General features: G+C 41.9%; 1 non-coding gene and 1 pseudogene across 1 annotated transcript; both read right to left on the reverse strand.

Annotated features, from left to right (window-relative positions):
- LOC136391404 (importin subunit alpha-1 pseudogene) lies at positions 1–1,836 on the reverse strand (annotated as a pseudogene).
- A 1,928-nt stretch (positions 1,837–3,764) lies between these two features.
- On the reverse strand, positions 3,765–3,874 carry LOC136396489 (U6 spliceosomal RNA). Its single transcript, XR_010749775.1, has one exon. It is a non-coding gene; the product is annotated as a U6 spliceosomal RNA (small nuclear RNA).
- Between the last annotated feature and the right edge of the window lie 6,889 nt (positions 3,875–10,763).

The following is a 10,763-nucleotide window of genomic DNA, read 5'->3' on the forward strand; positions in this document are numbered from 1 at the left end:
TTATGCCTCAGTAAAGGTCTTAAGAGTGCCATCCTGAACTTGGAACATAACCCATCATAGGTAGATCCCAAAACAACATTTTGGTCTTCTTCCTCTGCAGAGAAATACTTCTCAATCAAGTTTAATGAAGACTTTGTCCTTAGACTCATTGTCAATGATTTGTAGAGCTTCAATTTTGTCCAAACCTCCACGTTCTTCAATCATTACATTAAGTTTCTCAGTTTCACCTAGTTTCTCAGCAGCCTGAAAGATACTTGAAATGGCATTCAGAATAACCAGAATTATAGTATCTTTTGCAGTTACCAGGTTCACGAATGCCACAATGAATGAGATATACAATCTGTTCAACTATTCCACCCCTTGTATAGTTGGTCACGGCCCATACAGCTTCCTTTCGTATCTTAAAGCCTGCCTTAAAGAGAATGCTTATGAGGAGTGGGACTAACCTATGATTCACAGTTTGTTGTATCTTGTCCTGGTGGCCAGCTGTGATCCTTGACATTGTCCATATAAGCTTCCTTCTGGAGTTCATTACTAGGATGGGAAAGACAGCAAGTGAGCCTACATCTATGACAACCTGAATCTATTCATTCGTTCTGGTGAAAATATTTCTTGTGCCTGACCAGGTGGTGGCGCAGTGGATAGAGCTTTGGACTGGGATGCGGAGGATCAAGGTTCGAGACTCCGAGGTCGCCAGTTTGAGTGCGGGCTCATCTGGTTTGAGCAAAGTTCACCAACTTGAGCCCAAGGTTGCTGGCTTTAGCAAGAGATCACTTCCTCTGCTGTAGCCCCCAGCCAAGACACATATGAGAAAGCAATCAATTAACAACTAAGGAGCTGCAACAAAGAATTGATGCTTCTCATCTCTCTCCCTTTCTGTCTGTCTGTCCCTATCTGTCCCTCTCTCTGTGTCTCTGTCACACACACACACAAAAAGAAAATATTTCTTGTGGCTCTTTGCACAGGAGTTATAATTGGCAATTCAGTAGCTCATAGGAGCTTCGCAAATTGGGGTATAACTCCTGTTTTCATGACCATTTCAATCCATTTATTTGGACCATCAGTAAAGTAGAAAATGGCCCAGCAGCTATCTGCTAATAATTCTGGATCATCACATTGCACAAGACAAAAAAGTAGGAAGAATTGCTCAATAGCATCTAACAGGGCTGCAGATTTCTTGTTGCAATAAAGATTTGCAAGTGTTAAGGTAAGAATATGTAAGTAATCACATGCTATAGATAACATATCAGGAACTGCAAGAAGAGCCAACAGTGGGTCAACAGCATCATACATGATATGATCAGTCTTAGAAAACTAAATTACCACCTGCAATGTTTCCTAGAGCCCATATGACTTGTTCACTGATGTGAACACGGAGAGATGTCAACAGAGAAATGAATGCTGGGATAGTACCTGCCTCTCCTACAGCTTTGGTCTGTTCTGATGTCCCGGAAGCAATGTGCCCAAGGGCACAAATTTTGGAATCAAACCAACCTGTTTTTCCCTAGAAAGCAGTTTCCAGCAGCTTCAGTAGCTTGGAGCTGGCTTTCCAGTTTTGTTGCTATTTGTGCCTTTGACAATGTTCTCAACAGACCCATTAACAGTGCCCTGGTTGTTGCAGTTTTTTTTTCCCCCCAGCAGTGGAGAAGTAGCATCATCAGAAAAAAGCTGACATTTCTCCTTTTCAGCTTTCTTCTCATCTGGTCATCCTTCTCAGTTTTCCTTAGCTCCAGACTGACCTCTATTTAGCACTGACTCATGTTGATACTGTCTTTGCCTTGTTCTTGAATCTGTTAGGTGGGCAGCTGATGAATTAGCTTTCCTGTTGGTGGACATGGTTATGAGACAAAGGGAGAAAGCTATCCAGCGAGTTCAGGTTTTCACAGGAGATGGTGCAGGGTAAACAGTTTGCAGGCTTGCTGCTCTGAAAACATCCACCATCGTCCAGCCAAAGTCAGTGTGCAAATATTTGCTATCTTAAACTATAGGATTTAAACAACCCCATAATGACATTAACTAAAAATGAACTAAGCCTTAGTTATTTTTTAGTTACAATTTCTATAGATGAACTCGTTAGATAAAAAGTTATGCATAGTTTTAAGGCATTTAATAAACATTCAAACTGCACCACTGAAAGTACATATGAATTAACTATTTTAGCTTAGTTTATAAAAATGCCTTTTTATTTTATTTTATTTTTTTCTGAAGTTGGAAACGGGGAGGCAGTCAGACAGATTCCCGCATGCGCCCAACTGGGATCCACTCGGTATGCCCACCAGGGGGCGATGCTCTGCCCATCTGGGGCATCGCTCTGTTGCAACCAGAGCTATTCTAGCGCCTGAGGCAGAGGCCACAGAGCCATCCTCAGCACCCGGGGCCAACTTTGCTCCAATGGAGCCTTGGCTGCAGGAGGGGAAGAGAGAGACAGAGAGGAAGGAGAGGGGGAGGGGTGGAGAAGCAGATGGGCACTTCTCCTGTGTGCCCTGGCCAGGAATCGAACCCTGGACTGCTGCATGCCAGGCTGACGCTCTACCACTGAGTAAAAATGCCTTTTTCACCTGACCAGGTGGTGGAGCAGTGAATTAAGCGTTGGACTGGGACTTAGAGGGCCCAGGTTCGAAACCCCAAAGTTGCAGGCTTGAGTGCAGGCTCATCTGGCTTGAGCACGGGCTCGCCAGCTTGAGCGCAGGGTCACTGACTTGAGCATGGGACCATAAACATAACCTCATAGTCAATGGCTTGAGCCTAAGGTCACTGGCTTGAGCAAGGGGTCACTCGCTCTGCTGTAGCCTCCAGGTCATGGCACATATGTAAATCCAATCAATGAACAACTAATGAGCTGCAATGAAGAATTCATGCTTCTCATCTCTCTTCCTGTCTGACCCTCTCTCTGACTCTCTCTGTCTCTGTCAAAAAAAAAAAAAGTCTTTTCCCCCAACATCAATACTTCCTCTTTTTCTTTTTTTACCCCTTTGCTGATCTGCTAGATAAAAGGCTGTATCTCATTGTTTTGTCTTTTACTCTATTATTAGTAATCACAAATATTTGTATATATTTATTTGTATTTCATTTAAATTGCCTTTCATGTATTATCCATATTTCTCATGTAAATATTTTTGTCATTTCTTATGTAAGTATGCTGTTTGTATTTTTATTATTGATTTGAAAGAGCCATTTATATATTACTAATACATAGTAAACCTTCATATCTTTATAACTTTATAACTTGCCCTGTAATAAAGTCTCTCAAACTGGAAAAATCTAAATCTAATAAGTGATTTTTTCAGTTATTAAAATATTAATTATATCTCATTTTTTTCTTTTTTAAAGACAAAGAAAGAGACAGAGAGAGGGACAGACAGACAGGAAGGGAGAGAGATGAGAAGCATCAATTCTTCATTGTAGCACCTTAGTTGTTCATTGATTGCTTTCTCATATGTGTCTTAACCAATGGGCTATAGCAGACCGAGTGACTCCTTGCTCAAGCCAGTGACCTCGGGCCCAAGCTGGTGAGCCTTGCTCAAACTAAATGAGCCCACACTCAAGCTGGTGACCTTGAGGTTTCAAACCTGGGTCCTCCCTGGGTCCCAGTTTGATGCTCTATCCATTGAGCCACCGCCTGTTCACATGTGAGCAGTATATTTTTTATGCTGTACTTTATACCCCCATGACTGTTCTGTATCAATTTGTACTTCTTAATCCCTTCACCTTTTTCATCCTTCTCCCCAACACCCCTCCCATCTGGAAACCATCAAAATATTCTAAAAAATATGGAATGCTTCACAAATTTGTGTGTCATTCTTACGCAGGGGCCATGCTAATAATATTCCCTGTATGGTTCCAATGTTAGTGTATGTGCTGCCAAAACGAGCACTCATAAATACATAATTGATTAAATACATTATTGTTCATTCATGTAATAGAATATACAAGGCTAATATTAGATAAAGTAAGTAGCTTTATATGTGCTGACAAGGAAAAAATGTCCATGATACACTGGTGACAGAGAAAGACTAGATGCAGAATATCACTTAGAATGATGTTTGTTTTGAAAAGTTATATATTTAGGTACACACATTATATGTGTATATATGTACTGAGAAAGGTCTGGAAATATATAAATTATTACAATTAGTTACCTATGGCCTGACCAGGTGGCGACGCAGTGGAGAGCATTGATCTAGAACTCTGAGGACCCAGGTTTGAAACCCTTTAGTTCAACTGTGCCAACTTAGGTAACCTGCCCAACCCTGGGCCAAAAACAGTATACAGAGTTAATGCTTTTTTTATCTACTTGTCCACTGATGGACACTTGGGCTATTTCCAGATCTTGGCTATTGCAAACACTGCAATGAACATGGGGCGGGTGCATATCTTCTCTTAAATTAGTGTTTTGGGATTCTTAGGACATATTTCTAGAAGTGGGATAGCTCGGTCATAAGGCAGTTCCAATTTTAATTTTTTGAGGAAATGCCATACTGTTTTCCACAGTGGCTGAATGAGCCTGCGTTCCCACCAACAGTGCCGGAGGGTTGCCTTTTCTCCATACCCTTATCAGCACTTGTTGTTTGCTGATTTGTTAATAAAAGCCATTCTGACAGAATTAGGTGATATCTCATTGTGGTTTTAAGTTGCATTTCTTTGATGACTAGTGATGCTGAGCATTTATTCATATGACTATTGACCTGTATGTCCTCTTTGAAGAAGTGTCTATTCAGGTCCTTTGCCCATTTTTAAATTGGATTGTTTGTTTTCCTGGTGTTGTTTCATAAGTTCTTTATACATTTTGCTTATTAACTCCTATCAGACTATTGGTGAATATGTTCTCCCATAGAGTAGGTTGTCTGTTTATGTTGCTAATGGTGTCTTTTGCTGTGTAAAACCTCTTAGTTTGATATAGTCCCATTTGTTTATTTTGTCCTTTATTTCACTTGCCTGAGGTGATTTAGTGGCAAAAATATTGCTTTGAGAGTCTACTGCTTATGTTTTCTTCCAAGAATTTTTATGGTTTCATGACTTATATTTAAATCTTTTATCCATTCTGAGTTTATTTTTGTGAGTGGAGTAAGTTGGTGATCTAGTTTCATTTTTTTTTTTTTGCATGTACCAATCCAGTTTTCCCAACACTATTTATTAAAGAGACTGTTTTTACTCCATTGTTGTACTGTTGCCTCCTCTGTCAAATATTAATTGACCATAGAGGTGTGGGTTTGTTTCTGGAGTCTCTGTTCTGTTCCATTTATCTATATGCCTGTTCTTATGTCAGTACCAGATTGTTTTGATCAAAATGGCTTTGTAGTAATAGCTTGATATCAGGAAGTGCAATGCCTCCCACTTTGTTCTATATTTTCAAGATTGCTGAGGCTATTCAGGTTCTTTTTTGGTTCTATATAAATTTTTGGAATATTTGTTCTAGATCAGTGAGATATGACACTGGTATTTTAATCAGAATTGCATTAAATCTATAGATTGCTTTGGGTAGTGTGGACACTTTAATGATGTTAATTCTTTTTTTTTTTTTTCTGTATTTTTCTGAAGCTGGAAACGGGGAGAGACAGTCAGACAGACTCCCGCATGCGCCTGACCGGGATCCACCCGGCATGCCCACCAGGGGCGACGCTCTGCCCACCAGGGGGCGTTGCTCTGCCACGACCAGAGCCACTCTAGCGCCTGGGGCAGAGGCCAAGGAGCCATCCCCAGCGCCCGGGCCATCCTTGCTCCAATGGAGCCTTGGCTGCGGGGGGGGAAGAGAGAGACAGAGAGGAAGGAGGGGGTGGTGGAGAAGCAAATGGGCGCTTCTTCTATGTGCCCTGGCCGGGAATCGAACCCGGGTCCCCCGCACGCCAGGCCAACGCTCTACCGCTGAGCCAACCGGCCAGGGCCTAATGATGTTAATTCTTATTCATGAACATGGTATATGCTTCCACTTATTTGTATCTTCCTCAATTTCTTTTTTAATGTCTTAAAATTTTCTTTTACCTCTCTGGTTAAATTTATTCCTAGGTACTTTATTTTTTGATTAGGCAATAGTAAATGAGGTTGTTTGCCTAATTCTCTTTCTGACATTTCATTATTGGTGTATAAAAATGCCACTGATTTCTGAATATGAGGGTCCTTGGGTTATGACACAGTTCTGTTCCTATGACAGTGACAGAACCCAAATTTCGGTGAAAGGTGAAACACACCCTAGCCTAAGTCACTTACCTATTCTAACATGTTGTAAAATCATAATCTAGAACATAAAAACACAACTAAGCCTGACCTTTGGTAGCACAGTGGGTAAAGCATTTGACCTGGAATGCTGAGACCACTGGTTTGAAATCCTAGGCTTACTTAGTCAAGGCACATATGGGAAGCAACTACTACAAGTTGATGCTTTCTGCTCCTTCCTACTTCCCTTTCTCTCTCTCTCTCACTCTTATCTCTAAAAATCAATAAATAAAATCTTTAAGAAGAAGCAAGAATATATGCACTCCAATGTTCATTGAAGAATTATTTACAATTGCCAAGATCTGTAATAGCTCAAGTACCTATCACTAGATAAATGGATTAAAAACCCCCCACAACTAAGCCACAGAAAAAGGAAAAGGACAAATATACTGTACTATACACTGTATTGTAGTAACAGAAAAGTATTACAAAAAATGAGTGTTAAAAAAAGATTTCTTACCTTAATTCCTGTGGTTGGCTTGCACACTGGAGGGGGCATTGCAAGGTGGGAGAGAGTGACCTATGGGAGGAGGAAGCTGGAGAGGCAAGATATACTCTCTAGAAGGTGCTGGAGCTACTAGATCAGGTGAATCAGGATTGTCTAAGGATGTTGGAGATGATTCTACCTGTATTACAGGCGTTTCATCTCAAGAAGCAGCTGATGTAGAGTACAGGATCTGTTGCAGACCTCTTTACCTTCTTAAAGAATTGTTCCAGGCTAGTCTGGAAGGTTGATTTCTTCTTCTCTTCCAAAATCTGCCTATAGCATTGCAAGACATCCATAACAGCTCTGTAGACCTTACTGAATCTGTCATCACTGGGGTTCTCAGCCTGAAATTTTGCCAACCCTTTCTCTACCATAAAAAAATCTTCTGCCAAACACTTGGGAGAAAATCTATTGGGTTCTGGGGGTTCTATCTACTCCTTTCAATCTTCTGCTTCTACAGCTAAATGAAGTCCTCAGCAGACCACTCCTCTCCATGTGATGCCAGTAGTTCTGTGACATCCATTGTGATGACTTTCCTCTTCTTTGAAGCACTACCATCTGAAGACTCTGATTTTTGTTTAGGAGCCATAATAAGGGCCAAAAAATTGCCAAACAAAGCAACACAAATGGAACAGTTGCGCTTTTAATAGTCCAAAATGGCATAGGTAAGCATACTGGGGGACGCCAACTTCCTCACTCATACACCACATTACTGAGTATTCTTCTGCCATGCAACCAAACTAGCTTGCCCACGTAGTTCATAAATATGATGCTATCAGTATAAGCCAAAGCACTCATGTCTCAATTTTCTTAAGTTCTTATGGGAGTGAGTGTTGTAAACTCAAAATGTCGAATGTCAAAACTGATGTAACCTGAGGACTCCCTGTATTAATTTTATATCATGCCATTTTGCTGAATTCATTTATCAGGTCTAGTAGTTTTTTGGCTGAGACTTTAGGGTTTTCAATGTACAGTATAATGTGAGCAAATGACAATTTTACTTCTTCCTTTCCAATTTGGATGCCTTTTATTTCTCCTTGTTGTCTGATTGCTGTGGTTAGGACTTCTAGTATTATGTTGAATGTGTGGTGATAGGGGACACCCCTGTCTTGTTGCTGATCTTAAGGGGATTGCTTTTAGTTTTTGCTCATTTAGTATAATGTTGGCTATAGTTTTATCATATATGGCCTTCATTATGTTGAGGTATGTTTCCTCCCATTTTGCTGAGAGTTTTGATCATAAATGGGTGCTGGATTTTATCAAATGCCTCTTCTGCATCTATTGATCTGATCATGTGATTTTACCCTTCATTTTTTTTTTTTTTTTTTTTTACAGAGACAGAGAGAGAGTCAGAGAGAGGGATAGACAGGGACAGACAGACAGGAACAGAGAGATATGAGAAGCATCAATCATTAGTTTTTCGTTGCAATACCTTAGTTGTTCATTGATTGCTTTCTCATATGTGCCTTGACTGTGGGCCTTCAGCAGACGGAGTAACCCCTTGCTCGAGCCAGCGACCTTGGGTCCAAGCTGGTGAGCTTTTGCTCAAACCAGATGAGCCCGTGCTCAAGCTGTCGACCTCAGGGTTTCAAACCTGGGTCCTTGGCATCCCAGTCCGATGCTCTATCCACTGCTCCACTGCCTGGTCAGACCCTTCATTTTGTTTATGTGCTGAATCACATTTATTAAATGAGAATATTGTATCAGCCTTGCCTCCTGGAATAAATTCCACTTGATCATGGTGTATGGTCTTTCTATTGTATTGCTGGATCCAATTTACTAATATCTTGTTGAGAATTTTAGCATCTATGTTCATCAGGGATATTGGCCTATAGTTTTCTTTTAATGCTTATTACCTCTTTAAGTTATCACTGAGATCATCCATTCTTACTCTAAGACCCTTAAGTGTCCTAATAACCATTATTTTAAACTCTGCATTTGGTAGTTTGATTGCTTCCATTTCATTTCTGGGGATTTCTCTTGTTGATTCATTTGGGGCATAGTTTTTTTGCCTATTTTGTCTGTGTTATGTAGTTCTGCTCTGACTCCCAAATTTGTTGTGCTGTCTTTGTGAGGAAGGTGGGCTCAGTGGTACTAACCTTCAGGCCACTTGAGCTCCTTGTACTAGGAATGTTTCTTGAGGGTTATATTTGTCTTCTTGTTGTGAGTCTGTTGGCACTTTTGTGGATGGAGTTAACCCTGAAGGCTGGCTGGCTCTAAGGGTCAACCTTGATCATGTGTATTAGATGCTGTGCAGTGTCTGGCCCATGGGGTGTAGTTCATTTTCAGCAGGGTCTGCTGCCTGTTGGCCTCCTCCTTCAGATGTGCTGCTTGTGTTGCTAGCTGAGACTAGTGTTGGTGCAGTCTGCTACCATTTGTTGTGTTGGTTCTGGGTCCTCTAAGGCAGTGTTCGGGTACAAGTTGATGTCACACATTGTTTGTAACCCACCATGGATGAGCTACCTTTCTGGAACTACTACTGTGTTCTCTGTTTGTGTCTATATTTCCTGTGCCTGGGTATGTGTGGGAAGAGCCAACCTGTGTATAAGGATTGACTTCCTCCTGCTTAAAGCTGACAGCAGCTCCATAAAAGGGCCCAAGTTCCTTAAGATTTGCCTCCCTGCTGTACCTCTTTTTGCACTTGCCTTGTCTTCCTGCAGTCTTCTGTAAAAAGACTTTAGAGTGGGCTCAGACTGGCCTGTTCCCACCAACACCTCACTGGTTGCAAGCTTGGTGGGTTAGGGCAACTGAGGTTGAAAGGATAACATTAATGGGACCCCCTACTTGGGGGTTCTCTTGGTCAGGAGCTCGGTAAAGGGAAAGTGGCCCCTACTTCAGATCCTAATGCTGCATATTCCAATTCTATTTCTTCCCAGAGAAGTGAAAAGTAGGTTAAGGTTAAGTGGAGCTGAGAGAACCTCTGCAGAAGCTTTTCAGCTGAGGAGCCCCTAGTTTCAGGGAGAAAGATTATGAGAGCCTTCCATTCCAATGCTGCTGTTTGGGAACATTCGCCCATGAGGTTGCTAAGCTCCCTGACCAGCGCCAAAAGGCTCCAAGGAACTGAACTCTTTGAATGTCAGAGCTCTAAGCCTCTCTCCTTTCACTTCTATCCCAGCTGGGACTTGAGCCGGCTGACTATGAGATTATACATCATCCAATGTGTGCAGGCTGCTGTGCAGATGCTGACCACAGAAAGCAGAATTTGCCTTTGCTGGGATTGGTGCCTGATAAGTTCTCCCTTTGGATACGCTGCTAGTGATGCTAGTTGGAATTGGGAATTCTCTGATGTCTGTAGCTGGCCACTGAATGTGTTGATTCCAGACCTCTTAGGAGGGAACCTGGTATAGACCATTGTAAGACACTGCTTGTAACTGGCCCTCTGTGACCATTTTGGAGCTATAAGCAATCCAGAGTTTGTGGCTGTATCTTCTAGGGTTAGGTGGATATAGAAGGACCAACACGCACACCTAGGCTGGCTTTTACCAGCATCAGGCCTGGGGGAAAGCTAGCAAAATACCCAAGGTTCTCTGAGTTCTGCCTCCTGCTGCCTCTGTCCACTGGCTGCTTGTTAGGCTTGGCCCCTGAAACAACCTCTGGTAGAGTATAGAGGCTGGGGCTAATCAGGTATCAGTGAGTGTGGTTCCCACCCCAGGGCCCCAGGTGACGGTACTGAATATTTTTACAGACTTCAGTAGGGTGTGGCCACTAGGAGTCCAGTGGGTGTTGTTAGGTTCAGGTCCAGAGCCTCTTATAAACAAACAAACAAACAAATAAACCTTCAAATATCCAGGATAAACTTTAAGTGATCTGGCTCCAGGACCGTTTCTGTAGCTCTCCTCCCACCACTTATCTAAACATTCTGTTGCTTAATCATTGATCTCCAGGTAAGTCTCCTGCAAGTAAGTCACTTCCTATCACTTACCTAAACATGTTGTTACTAAGTGAATAATGATCACCCTACCCCAAATTCCTTGCCAAAACTAAACTACAGTTAGCCTTGCTCACTAACCCTATAAAAGCTTAAATCCCCAAGCACTTGCGGCTGATGCCACAGATGGTCTTGGCC

Source organism: Saccopteryx leptura, chromosome 2, assembly GCF_036850995.1.
Source record: "Saccopteryx leptura isolate mSacLep1 chromosome 2, mSacLep1_pri_phased_curated, whole genome shotgun sequence".
NCBI lineage: Eukaryota > Metazoa > Chordata > Mammalia > Chiroptera > Emballonuridae > Saccopteryx > Saccopteryx leptura.